Source organism: Manis pentadactyla, chromosome 6, assembly GCF_030020395.1.
Source record: "Manis pentadactyla isolate mManPen7 chromosome 6, mManPen7.hap1, whole genome shotgun sequence".
NCBI classification, from domain to species: Eukaryota; Metazoa; Chordata; class Mammalia; order Pholidota; family Manidae; genus Manis; species Manis pentadactyla.
The window spans coordinates 58,052,172-58,064,644 of record NC_080024.1 but is presented as its reverse complement, the minus strand read 5'-3'; the positions used below and the strand labels follow the sequence as shown (position 1 = coordinate 58,064,644).

The 12,473-nt window shown below is 42.5% G+C and overlaps 1 long non-coding RNA gene across 1 annotated transcript; it reads right to left on the bottom strand.

Annotated features, from left to right (window-relative positions):
* Positions 1-2,556: 2,556 nt before the first annotated feature.
* Positions 2,557-12,443, bottom strand: LOC130684107 (uncharacterized). Its single transcript, XR_008998252.1, has 2 exons — positions 12,206-12,443; positions 2,557-3,742 (listed from the first exon to the last, which is right to left on the bottom strand). It is a non-coding gene; the product is annotated as an uncharacterized LOC130684107 (long non-coding RNA).
* Between the last annotated feature and the right edge of the window lie 30 nt (positions 12,444-12,473).

The following is a 12,473-nucleotide window of genomic DNA, read 5'->3' as shown; positions in this document are numbered from 1 at the left end:
GGGTGGGGCAGCCCTCGGGGTGGCCTAGGGCACTGCCAGGGGTCACAGGCACATGGCGTGTGTTCTTCTGTGAGAACGGTGCCCCTTCATGCTTTCCAGACTTTGCGCCACCCTCATTTGCCTGTGCTGGGCAGCTGCACGCAGGAGGCAGCCTCTGGTTTTGGCCCTGTTAGCTGCGTGTTGGGAGAAGACTCAAGCAGGGCTGCTCCCCAGTTGGTCCACAGTAATGTCAGGTAAGCCAGCTTGCTTGCAGTGCTGGCAGGGAGAATGAATGGCAGGCTGCTTATCACCATGAGCACCTTTGGAGCTGTGTTCCCACCAAGGGGGTCAGTGTACCTGAAGTTCCTTAAATTTCCCAGCGTGCTGGGCTGAGTGTGCCAGGATGATTTTGTACTCCTGTTAAACCTCTGTCCCTTTAAGACTTTTAAAGTGCCTGCTTTTATTTTGTCCCAAGGGAGCCAGCTGTGGGGACCTGCTCTCAGTCTCCATCTTGGGTTTTACTTTTCCATTTCTCTAATATCTAGTACACCATGCAATGTGTGTCTGTGCTCCCAGTGCAGATTAGTAGGGCTGGTTATTTAGTCCTGTGCTTCCTCTCCCTCTGCATTCTGATTCTTTTCCTTCTGCCGGTGAGCTGGGGTGGAGGGAGTGCTCAGGTCCCACAGGGTCACAGCTTTGTATCTTACCCTTTTTGTGACATGCTTAGTTCCTACAGATGTAGATGTAGCCTGGCTGTTGTACTATATCTTCTGGTTTCTCTTTTATAAATATTTGTGTTTGCTGTATTTTCAAAATATATGTGGTTTTGGGAGGAGATTTCCACTGCCCTACTCACACTGCCATCTTGAGAAAATCCTCTCTCTAAATCATTTTAAAGCAATACTATTTGTTTTAGAAGCTGAGATATACAGAGTCACTTGATTATTTTTACAGTTCTTTAATGACGGATTGGAGTTTAGTAATAACATAGGAAGACTGCGAGGTTTTATGTCTATGAGGTAGCTGGTTTAATGGATTTTTCTTCCCAGGAAACACAAAAGTTAAAACAGTGAAGTAAGTAGACACCAGAGCTGCCCTTGCATCAGATGAGGGTGCTATTGCTCTTGGCTCTGTGCTTTAGAGGGCCTCTCCACTCTTCTCCAGCCACACACCTCCCTTCAGACCCAAGCTCTGCAGCAGTTGGGTGGTATGCCTACCACAGCACCTGCCCCTCTTCTGCACCACGCTCTGCATAATCACGAGCCTGGTGCCAAAGAGCAGCTTTTTGAGAGAAATATGGACATGTGGGAGCTGTACTTTACTCATGTGTGAGCACGACACCTCTCTTGGGATGCTTCAGAACTGAAATTATGGAGAGAGGATGTGTAGGACACAGGCAGGAGCCAGGGTCATGTCTTTCTGCACTGCCAAATCATCTGGGTAGAACTATAGTTTGAAAACTCTGAATACCTTCCAGGTAATGATAGAAATTTAGCTGTCGTGGAAGGACAGTTATTTATTTTATTAAACAATTTGTTTGTTTGATTTATAACTTTTGAATATTTATGCATAAGTCCTGTGGGCCTCCATTCATCTACCTGCTAGTGTCTCTAGGGCAGTGTACATTGTCTAGGGAATGAAAAAATGCTTGAGACTGAGAACAGGGTTCTATTACTTCCATTAATCAGTGTGACCATGAGCAATTCATAAACTTCTCAGTGCCTCAGTTTCCTCTTACATCAAATGAAAATGTTACCTGTGTTTTTCACAAAGTGGCCACACGATAAAGTGAGAAAATGAATTTGAGATGTTATACCTAATAATGCCACATGCTTTTTGTGATTTATGTAAATATACATACTGTTGCTGCCTTTGGTATTACCCATATACCTACCACTAGAACATAGCCTATTTTCTCTAGAGTGTATGTTAGACAAGGCATACTTATATCACATGAACTATTTTGATATTATGGTATAATCTAAAGAAATTTAGTGATCTAAACTTATCTGACACCAACATTGACAGTGTAGGCCAAGGGCAATAAATACTGTGGAGTGCCATTTAATCTAGCGTTGCCCAACCACTTTCAGTGTAAAGACCCATAATATTAGAAGAAGACAGACAAAACTTTGTGGACTCATTGGCAAGAGGATCAATTGAGAAAAAACATGGCTACTATGAATTTAGCCATACTTTTTGTTTGTTTGTTTGTTTGTTGAGAGGGCATCTCTCTTATTTATTGATCAAATGGTTGTTAACAACAATAAAATTCTGTATAGGGGACTCAATGCACAATCATTAATCAACCCCAAGCCTAATTCTCAACAGTCTCCAATCTTCTGAAGCATGATGAACAAGTTCTTACATGGTGGACAAATTCTTACATAGTGAATAAGTTCTTACATGGTGAACAGTGCAAGGGCAGTCATATCACAGAACTTTCGGTTTTGATCACTCATTATGAACTATAAACAATCAGGTCAAATATGAATATTTGTTTGGTTTTTATACTTGATTTATATGTGAATCCCACATTTCTCCCTTATTATTATTATTATTATTATTATTTAATAAAATGCTGAAGTGGTAGGTAGATGCAAGATAAAGGTAGAAAACATAGTTTAGTGCTGTAAGAGGGCAAATGTAGATGATCAGGTGTGTGCCTGTAGACTAAGTATTAATCCAAGCTAGTCAAGGGCAACAAAATATCCATGGATGCAGATTTCTCTCCAAACAGGGGGGGTGAGGTTCTAAGCCTCACCTCTGTTGATTCCCAATTTCTCACCTGATGGCCCCCCTGCGACTGTGCCTGTCTTAGGTTGTTCCTCCCTTGAGGAATCTTACCCGTCTCTGGCTAACCAGTCATCTTCCGGGGCCATACAGGGAAATGTAAAGTTGGTAAGTGAGAGAGAAGCAATATTGTTTGAAAAGGTTAGCTTTTTACTTCTTTTCAGATTTATGCCCTGTGGCTTCTATGCCCAGCATTTGTCTTGAGGTATCTTTACCACTTGGAAGAATTATGATACTCAGTAATTTCGATATGAGGCACGAATTCTACTTAAGGGTTGTTATTAGGAAGGAAGAAGAAAAGCTATAGAAGTAGCATATGGAAGAAAACATGGTAAGATTGATTATTTCTTTGACATATCTTCTTGTAGTGTAACATAAGCATGTATAGGCTTTAAACTACTAATTAAATTGTGTGCACACATTAACATAATAGGAATACAGCTACATAACCAAAGGAGACCTACAATTACCAGCCAATCCAGTGAAACCAAAAATCCAGTTAGGCACCCTAGGCATTTGTGAAAACCTATCAATGATATGATGGATATTGTCTAACTGAATTTGAATAGTTTGAGAAAAATCAGACAAATTAAAACAACACATTCCTGGGAACTGTTCACATCCCATATGTTCTTTTAACAGTAGATAGTCTGTAGTCGCAAGATTTTGGAGCGCTGCAACTTGCACTTCTCCTAATTCTTGGTTGAGTTCCAACAGTATAGATCCAGTCAAATTTGTTGTTTTACTGTATGCACAGGCCCGCTTAGATATCTCCTTCTTCATTCCAATGGCAAGTCCAGGAACCGGCGGGATGAATGCAGCTACAACTGCAGCAGCGCCAGGATCTTTGTTGAAGTTTTTTGATGTTCATCTTCTGGAGTGACTCTTCCAGAGGATGTTGATGTTGGAAGTTCTTCTTCATATCGTATCTTAATTCGTTTTCTGGGTAGCCAAATTAGGCTTTGATCCTCTGTATAAACACAAACAAACCCTTTGCTCACACTTTGATATGCCCTTTATACCATTGTGAAGAACTTATTGGAGATCACCACACAGGAACTGTTTTTTTTTTTTTTAAGAGAAAGGAATATTATCAGAAAAATGTACTTCCATAGCTGATCATCTGACACCCTTTAAATGATCAAAATTAAGGATATTTAAAGCATGCATTAGTCATTGATTTACAGTTAGTTTTATCCTATCAGGGAGTAATCCCCCTTTTCTTTCTTTTTTTTTTTTGTTATCATTAATCTACAATTACATGAAGAATTTTATGTTTACTAGGCTCTCCCCTATACCAGGTCCCCCCCACAAACCCCTTTACAATCAATGTCCATCAGCACAGCAAAATGTTGTAGAATCACTACTTGTCTTCTCTGTGAATTTAGCCATACTTTTAAGTGAATTGTTCCTTATTAATATCAATAGGATCTACATACGTTTGAAAAAGTTTAGGTCAGATTATGTGTCAGACAGTGATTTTGTTTAGGGACAGTACCTTCTGTGTGTATAGATTCTCAGGCCATGCATTGATGAGTCCAAGACCTCCCAGTGGTTATCAGCAAACAACCGCTGATTTAAGGTACATGTGTTGGGCACAAATTTATCACTGAATAAGCGATTAATTGAGTTAAGCTATTCAGATGTGTACCAATCACCCATGATATACAACACTTTGGACAAAGAGCTGTCCTCACAAAGTTTTTAATCAGGAGGAAGGAACAAGGCAATGTCTAAAACTACTGATAAAAACAACAGGATGGATTGAATAGTGGAGGACTTCCAGAAAAAAATGGCAGAATAGGAAAGCAAGGCAGAAACTTTCTCTCAAAAACACATAAAAGAATAAAATACAGCAAATACTACTAAATCTGAAAATGACCTGAAGACTGTAGAACAGATCACCTACACCTGAGGAAGAAGAGAAGACCACACAGAAAAGGGTAAACTGGCAAAGCTGAGAATGAGCAGGACCCAGGCCCTCCCCCCAACCCACCCTACAGGCCGAGGAAAGAGGAATGGAGTGGGGAAGGGGTAGGAGACCAGGAGTGCTGCACACTTGTCCCTGGAGATCTGCTCCCAAAGTGTGAGCCCAAATTACTTTGGGTTCTGGTGATTAGTGGCGCTGGACCCCAGGGGCAGGTGGAACACTCTGGGAGGCTGACACTCCAGCCAGTATGGAGGGCAGGCATGCTCCACCAGTCCTGAGGCCCAAAGCAGAGGAAAGACTTGCCAGAAGTGGGAGGGGTACCAGAGGTGACGAGGTTGGACAGAACTCCGTCTTCAGGAGAAGGGCAGGTGGAGGATACCTCCCCAGCCCTTCCTCAGCCCAACAGTTCAGGAACTCTCAGGAGCTCCAGATGCTCCATCCCCCTTGCTGGCAATAGAGCCCTGAGGCACCTCCCTGTGCACTGCCAACCCACTTGGTCCAGTGGCAGCATCATTCTTTGCTTCCTGGCAGGTAGAGGGAGACTCTTTCAGCTTCCTTGGCTCCATTTCAGCTCAACCAGAGAGGTGCCTGGAAGAGTCAGCCCCAAGAGCTTCTTCCTCCCTGCAAGTGTCCAAACCCATTGATGTGCATCTGGCTGAGGAACATCGGTCTGCCCACTCCATTAACCCTACAGCCCCACCACTGCTGCAGGCCAGGCAGCAAGCTCAACAGAGACTAATGAGCTGGTCACAAAGGCAGCAGCTGAAGCAATCTGCCAGCCCAGACTTAGACCACTACAGATGCCAGACAGAAAGGTGGTCCTGCCCACGGCATGCCAACAGCTGGGACCCCACAAAATAGAACCAGGCACTAGAGAGTAAAGAATCTTGAGCTTCTGGGCACCATAGGACACCTTTTTCATAAAGCTATTACTCTATAAGCCAGAAAGCATAGCAGAACTATCTAATACAAAGGAAGAAACACAGAAACTGTAACAAAATGAGTAGACAGAGGAATACAATCCAAACAAAACTGCAAGACAGAACTCCAGAAAGACAGTTAAATGAAACAGAGATCACCAATCCTCTTGATAAGATCTCAAAATGATTACAGATTTGCAGAAAAGTATTCAAATTTTCATTATTATGCCAATGAATTGGACAACTTCCTAGAAAAATACAGCCTTCCAAGACTGACCCAGGAAGAAACAGAAAATCTGAACAGAACAATTACCAGCAATGAAATCAAACTGGTAATCAAAAAACTCCCCCAAAACAAAACTTCAGGCACAGACAGCTTCACAGCTGAATTTTACCAAACACTTAAAGAAAAGCTAATACCCATCCTTCTTAAAGCATTCCAAAAAGTAGAAGAGGAGGGAATAATTCCAAACTCATTCTATGAGGCCAGCATCACTCTAGTACCAAAACCAGACAAAGACACCACAAAAAAAAACAAAAAGAAAATTACAGACTAATATCCCTGATGAACATGATGCAAAAATCCTCAACAAAATATTAGCAAACTGAATCCAAAAATATATGAAAAAGATCATTCATCATGACCAAGAGGGATTTATTCCAGAGTTGCAAGGATGGTACAATATTCATAAACCATTCAATACCATGCATCACGTTAACAAAAAAGTGTAAACACTACACGATCATTTCAATATATGCTGAAAAATCATTTGACAAAATTCAACATCCATTCATGATAAAAATTCTTAACAAAATGGGTATAGAGGGTACATACCTCAACATAATAAAGGCTATGAACAACAAACCCACAGCCAAAATCATACTCAATAGTGAAAAGCTCAAAGCTTTTCCTCTAAGATTAGGAATAAGACAAGGATTTTCACTCTTACCACTTTTATTCCACATAGTACTGGAGGTCCTAGCCATGGCAATCAGACAACACAAAGTGATAAAAGGCAACCAAATTAGTAAGGAAGAAGTTTAACTCTCACTATTTACAGATGACATGATGTTATATATAGAAAACCCAAAAGAATCCACCAAAAAACTACTAGAACTAATAACTGAGTTCAGCAAAGTTTCAGGATACAAAATTAATACACAGAAATCTGTTGCATTCCTATATAGTAACAATGAACTAGAAGAAAGAGAAATCAGTAAAAAAACTCCATTTACAATTGCATCAAAAAATATAAAATATCTAGGAATAAACCTAACCAAGGAGGTGGATGACCTTGCTGTGAAAACTACAAGACACTCATGAGAGAAATTAAAGAAGACACCAATAAATAGAAATCCGCCCATGCTCGTGAATAGGAAGAATTAATATAGTCAAACTGGCCATCCTGGCAAGGCAATTTACAGATTCAGTGCAATCCCTATCAAAATACCAACAGCATTCTTCAATGAACTAGAACAAATAGTTCTAAAATTCATATGGAACTACAAAGGACCCCAAATAGCCAAAGCAATCCTGATAAAGAAGAACAAAGCTGGAGGGATTATACTCCCTGACTTCAAGCTCAACTATAAAGCTACAGTAATCAAAACAATTTGGTACTGGTGCAAGAACAGACCCATAGATCAATGGAACAGAACAGAGAGCCAGGTATAAACCCATGCATGTATGAACAATTAGTATATGATAAAGGAGCCATGAATATACAATGGGTAAATGACAGCCTCTTCAACAACTGGTGTTGGCAAAACTGGACAGCTACATGTAAGAGAAGAAACTGGATTATTGTCTAACTCCATACACAAAAGTAAATTCCAAATGGATCAAAGACCTGAATGCAAGTCCTGAAACCATAAAATTTCTTCTAAGAAAATGTGTGTGTCTGAATGTGTGTGTATGTGTCTGTATTTTATGAAAGCTCAAGGCATGGAGCACTGCAGTGTTGCTGGGCAGAAAATGGTATCAGCACTTACAATGATCAGCACTTACTTAGGATCTTTGCCAGTGATCAGCATTCCCTGGTATCTGGAGGCAGCAGGGCCCTGCATTTCCTCCCCACAATCTCACCAACAAGTGAAGAATATGATGAAAGTATGTCTCAATAAAACTCATACAAATGTTTATCAGCAAGTACAATCCAGTCCACCAGAAAAATCCAGTTGGCTCTACCTTTAAAATGCATGCTGAATTCAACCACTTCTTACTACCTGCACTCTACCACCTGGCCTTGAGATACCTTTAAGCCTCCCTGCTTCCATCCTTGCTCTCCTAGAGCCTATTTTTCACACAACAGCAGAGTAGCTCTTTTAAAACATTAAGTCCAATCATTTCACTCCACTGCATGAACCTGTGGTCGATGTCATCTCACTCAGGATAAAATTCTGAGTCTTCACAATGGCCTACAGGCCCTACATGACCTGGCCCCCATTTCCTCTCTCTCCTCACACCAGTCTCCCCTGCTAATTCTGTTCCTGGCACTGTGGCCTCCTTAACCTTCCTGAAACACACCAAGCATGCTTGTCTGTGGGCTCTGAAGCTGCTGGCCTCTCTGGCTGAAATGGGAAACTCTCACTCCAAAACATCCGCCTGACTTCATTTCCTTTGAATCTTCGCTCAAGTGTTATGTTCTCAGTGCAGCCCAGACTGATCACTTTATTTAATATTGTAGTTTGGCAACCTACCTCTATTCCTCTTAACTTGCTCAACTTTAAAAATTTACCACATCACTTACGACTTTCCAATTAACTGTTAATTTACTTTTCTCTTAGGCCTATTGTTTATTGTCTGTCTCCCCCTGCTGGAATGTACTCTCTGTGAGGGTAAGCTCCATGTTTGGCCCATTGATATCTCAGGCACCCAGAATAATGCCTAACACATAGCAGACATTAAATAAATATTTATTGGATTCAACGAATGAAACAGGTACCAAAAACTTTAAAAAAACCCTAAAACCTATGAGCTCAAAAAATCCCAATTTTCTATCCTTTTAGCCACTCTGACAAGCACTCTGAATGAAAGGTTGACTCTGAATTGGATAAAACCATATTGTCTGGGTTGGATCAGCAAGTCATCTGGGAAGACCAAGACAGTTGTGGGAATGAAGGGTTTAGGACTAAATGGAGTTTGGGAGTTGGAGGTTAGGCTTCTGAGCTTAACTAGGAGTTCTTGATGGCAATATTCTTGGTAAGGAAAGTTTCAAGAATATATGTACATTTTAGAAAGCATTGTAGAAATCGGGGGAAAATGGATGCACAAATTGAAAGTCAGCACCAAGTTGGACAAAGAATCTTACCCTAGAAGCACTGGGTAACATCGCTATCCTTTTTTGCTAGAACTCATTGCTTCAAAGAATTGCCTTTTGATTTTCACATTGGGTTCCTTAGTATCATAAAAGTGGCAAATTTGTTTAAAAAAACCTACAAAGGCAATGTTCAAATTTATAACAAAAATGGGAAACTCAGGATGCTTCCATCACTGGGGGAAGATACTGGTCAGAATTTTCCAACTGAGATTTGCTTTACTGTTTTCCACTCAAGAAGCCAAAATGATGTCTCAACAAAGGTAAAATAATCCATTGTTTACTTTAATATGAGGGTAATTCATCAAAGTAGGTTAATTTAGTAATAATAAAAATATTTTAAAGGCTGAATACTCTCAATGAACAAATACAAAGCAAAACTATGAATATTTTTGTTACTTGTATAGGGCGCAGCTACAGGGTGAGATTTCTCAGATTCTCTTGGCCTCGTATTTCTCCAGGATTCTGAGCTACTTGCCCTGCCTCAACTGCCCTCAGGTGCCACCTGCAGTGTAAGCGCCCTGGAGCATATCAGCCCCAGGCTTAAGCCCCCAGCAGACAGGGTTCAATCAGGGAAGCTGAACCATAATGATTACATTGCATAAGGAATTTATTATAGGAATTAGAACTCCTTCCCATTTGTGGGAGGAGATGAGGAATAAAAGTCTGAAAAGGGATTTTTGAAGGATCAGAGACCAGTCCTGATACAGGCAAAGGAGTCTGAACTTGCCAGGAAATCTGGAAGCTAGGCTGTAGCGGGGCCACAAGGAGGGCTGGTATACAAGTCTGTGGAAGGTTGTTAGCCTTGGTGAGTTTCTATGAAGAGTCTGTTAGCCCTACCAAGCCCACAGTTACTCGGCAGGGGAGGACACAGAGCAGGGAAGAGTGAGAAGAACCCTCTAGCATCCAGTCTTTCGTCACTTTCAGAGTGTAATGACTGTTGCTTCATTTTTGCCTCCCAAATATCAAGCAACTTCAGTTTTTTCCATCTGGACAAATATAGACCTGTAAACACATAGGAAAGGTGATTCTGGGAACCATAGTTTCCAGCATAACCAAGTTGCCTATGGAACAATCCAGCACAGATATCATGGGCTGCAGAGCATGGCATATGTTTCCCTAGTAGCTGCCAAAGGGGTCAAATGACTCAGCCTGAAAGCTGGGGAAGTTAACGACCAGTGGGGTAGATTTTGGCCAATGGGAGACAGGAGGTGGAAGGGAGTTTACAGGTAAATTTCTTCTCTGTCCTTGCTTCGATAGACTGTTCCTGTGCAGTTTTCCACAGAGCCTGTCCACAAATAGTTCACATGGCCAAGCAACTGGCTGTGTCTTTTCAGGTCCGTGAAGCATAGGCCAGACTGGTAGCATATCACCACGTTATTTGTTTCCCATTGTTCCCTGTTGCATGTCCTCTTTCCCTCACTTTTGATGCCTTGGGATTTAATCTTTCAATGAAGCATTAGCATTTCAGCCTTCCTAAGAAACCCCAGCTAAAATAGTGCCCATAGAAAAATTGCAATAAAATGAAGTGTGAGAGTTGTATGAAAAGAACTGATGGTGGGGACTGTGATGCATGTGAGGCTCAGTTCACTGTGTGTGATGAAATTGTAGTATTCATGGTATTTTAAGAATATCATTATCTTCTGTTACTGAAAAAGTCCATGAACAAGTATTTCTCTGAGACAAATAAAAGGAATGGATCAGGGAGCAGAGATCCTTTTAGCTAACATATGACTTGTGAACTAAATTCTCAGCAAGAATACACACTTAATGTAAACAATGCTCTCTAGCGACTTCTGAACAATAACCCTGCCATAGCTCAATAAGCAGTGAAAAGCCTGTTATTCACATTTACATATCTATGCCAGCCTGCGTTTTCAAAATATTGTGATGCACAAATGGAGTACAGAAACTGCCTTGATAAGCAGTGTCAGCTCTCTTTAATTCATCCATTTCCCCAGTGGATGGGCATAGTGCCATCACATCTCGTTTGATCATGAATCAATGGGTCAGGTAGAAGACTTTTTTCCTGATATTTAAACTAATTTTTTAAGTCATAAAATACACAGAGATACAATGGAATAGAGTGGAAAGTGTGCAAGTATTCTTAACATAAGACAGATGTAGGTTATGGTAGCTCCTCTCCACCTCCCCGATAGTTTACGGTTTTCTGTTATTACATGTTGAGAAATTTTGAGAATTACTTCTTTAAGTTAAGCACTCCGTATGTGCTCTCTCCCTTGTCCTTTCACATTTTTGTATTTTCTTATATATGGGGTTTGGCCTTTTTTTTTTTTTAATTGAGAGGGTGGTTTCAGTAGTTTCTGTCAGTGCAGCCCAGATGGAAGGAGTAAAAAGGTGACCACCAAGTGCGGAGGCTGTCTTCGCAGGGGAAGGAGTTAAGGCAGAACCGCGATGTGTCCCAGGGTCTGGAATCTATTATTTTATGACAGGACAATATGAGAACATTACTAGCTAAGGTGGAAGAAGCTAGTCCAAAAGGTGAGACTGGAGATTGAAGAGAAGTTGTATGTGGGAAAAGAATGCGTATAATTGACTATGTTTCATAGTAAATCAGGATTTTATCAGCACAGAGAACATGAAATGCCACCCTCATTGCCTCCGTGGTAGCAATATCTTCAATTTTTGAAGGCACCCCTCCCTCCCCGGTGGTCCACCCCGGATACCTGGGCAGCCCGCTAAGCCCTCTAGCGCTGTTTCCGTGATAGTTCCTGCTGGGCATTCAGTGTTCTTTGTAATATTTTCACCTGAAGATAGTGATGACGGAAATGTCTTGAAATACTTTTGACATTTCCTCAGACACCCATTTACGGAAGAAACGCCTGTGCAAATATTTAAATTACTTCGTCCTTTCCAGCAAATGTGACTTCAGATTAATCTGCTCTAGGGCCTCAACTGGGAAAGGTTTAAGGGTGGAAGAGTTTCAAGAGGGGTGAGAAGGGTGAGGTGGAGCTTTTCACAACTGGTCCTTTCACAAAACCCAGGGATTTCTCTGGGCCTGGGAAGTTTTTGCTCCGCAGTGCCAGAGACGGGGTAGGGGAGAAGGGGGGCAGCGCACACAGTTCAGTGTGTTTAAGACCAGCCTTAATGACCCCCTGAGACGGGGCCTTGGCAGAGCCTCCAGGGAGGCCACTGGGCTGCCGCCTCCCGAATCCGCTCATCCGCGGCGCTCGGAGCCGCTGCGCTGCAGGCCCCGAGCGCGGGGGGCTATTCGGGGCCCCTCCTTGAGAACCGGGCCCACCCACCTCCGCTGGTCTGGACAAGCAGGGCGCTTCACGGCTCTCAGCCCGGGAATGCCGGTCAGGGTCTGCGCGCGGTGGTCTCCGGACACCAGGGGCCCCCATCGGGGCCGGGCCGGGGTGCGCCCAGGCAGCCGGAAGCCGCGCTTCCGAAGCTCGGCGCTCCCCGCGCGGGAGGGGTACCGAGCAGGGCGGGAGCGCCACGGGAGCGACCGCCACCCGCGGTTCCACTCCCGCCAGGCGGGCGCGCGGGAGCCGGGGGCGGGGAGCCCGG